General features: G+C 41.8%; 1 pseudogene; it reads left to right on the top strand.

Annotated features, from left to right (window-relative positions):
• Positions 1-774: 774 nt before the first annotated feature.
• Positions 775-1,307, top strand: LOC147423884 (uncharacterized; annotated as a pseudogene).
• Positions 1,308-1,557: the final 250 nt, after the last annotated feature.

The raw sequence follows: 1,557 nt of genomic DNA, 5'->3' as shown, positions 1-1,557 counted from the left end.
GAATTACTTACGGTTTAGGGTTTAGAGTTAGACGAACAGTGAAAAGATCTACTGTGAAAAGATGTTAAGATGCTATGAAGTGCTACAGCTAGAGAAGAGGCAAAGGGGTTTTGTCCACTACATGCAGTATCATGTAGACGTGGGTCTGTAGATTTCTTGTACCCACAAATATAGGTATTGACCAATAAAGACCCGGTGGTTCTGATCTCCGTGCACCTCTAGACCGAGGTGTGCGGGGATTGGACATGACTAGAGAATGTGAGGTAGAGAGAGAGAGAGAGAGAGAGAGAGAGAGAGAGAGAGAGAGAGGGATAAGACGAAGAATGCCAATAGAATATTAAATTTGTTGTCCAGGTTATAAGATTTTTATCCTCATTATGAGTAGTGACAAGGATGTGGGACCGTCCAACCGAAACACCTATCTCTCAATGAGGGTCTTATGTCCTTGTAATCAATACAAGCATGGTGTGCGACGGACAAGACGTGTTTCTTTGCAGCACGTTGGCGAATTTGGCGAGTTCGATCCATCTATTATAGATCGAGTTGTTGCCAATTATAACTCGTCGGACTCTGACGTTGGCCAACAAGCAGCAATCTTGCAACCCAATAGACGTGTTTGCAGGCGCTTTGGTCAAGCAGCATATGTGAGGCCACAAGATGTAGCCTCTGACAGCTTGGGGGATGATCATGTAGAGCACATTCCCAACGAGGCAATGTTTGAGCCCGAGATTGATGAAATGATCGAGACGATCATGGAGACAACAGAAAAAGTTTATGTCAAAGCACATGGATCTATCAAAGTTTCAAAAGATTTATGTGGTGGATATCTGTGGTCCCCTCTATGATGTAGCAAGGAGGAAAGCCACCGATCTAGGATGGACCAATGTGGAAATAGTGGAAGCAAATGTTTGCGAATTTTCTTTGATAATAGACGAGCCACTCTTGTCACATCTTCTTATTCCCTCAGCATGATCCCACCTTTTTTGGCGACTGCTGTGGACAAAGAGCTTTCATATTTGGATCAAGAAAGAGGTATTTTTGGTATAGCAAACTTTTACACATTGCTCAAACATGACATACCTAGCCGTGAGCATGGATTCCTTTCTAGATGGTTTAGACCTTGACAACATAGACTTGGGGCCTAGTATATTGAACACCATTTAGAGCAAGTTTTTGAAGAAAATGGATGGGGAGGTATCCCGTATGTACCACTTTTGAAGGTTCCTCACTACATTTGGCTTGGCAAGAAGAGAGCTTATATGCCTGGGTATGTTAAAAATGGCACTGCATCAAATCATGTTTATTGAAATTGATTGCGCATATGTAGGACTTCAACCAATACACAACCTCCTTGTGGATGAAATTTTGGCTACTCTTTGTCAAATATCTGACAATGTGTGCTTGTAAGAACAACGCTCCCGTGGATTACCTGCTATTTCAACCATATCTGTAGTTCAATCTAAAGGAAATTTCCCAGCTAGTTATACTAACATTTTTCAAACTCTTCAAATATATCTAAAAGATAAACCATGCACGCATGCTTCCACCTTGTCATCA

Source organism: Adiantum capillus-veneris, chromosome 26 (assembly GCF_014529385.1).
Source record: "Adiantum capillus-veneris isolate H3 chromosome 26, ASM1452938v2, whole genome shotgun sequence".
Taxonomy (NCBI): domain Eukaryota; kingdom Viridiplantae; phylum Streptophyta; class Polypodiopsida; order Polypodiales; family Pteridaceae; genus Adiantum; species Adiantum capillus-veneris.
Note: the sequence above shows the minus strand (reverse complement) of the source record. Positions and strands in the feature narration are given on the sequence as shown.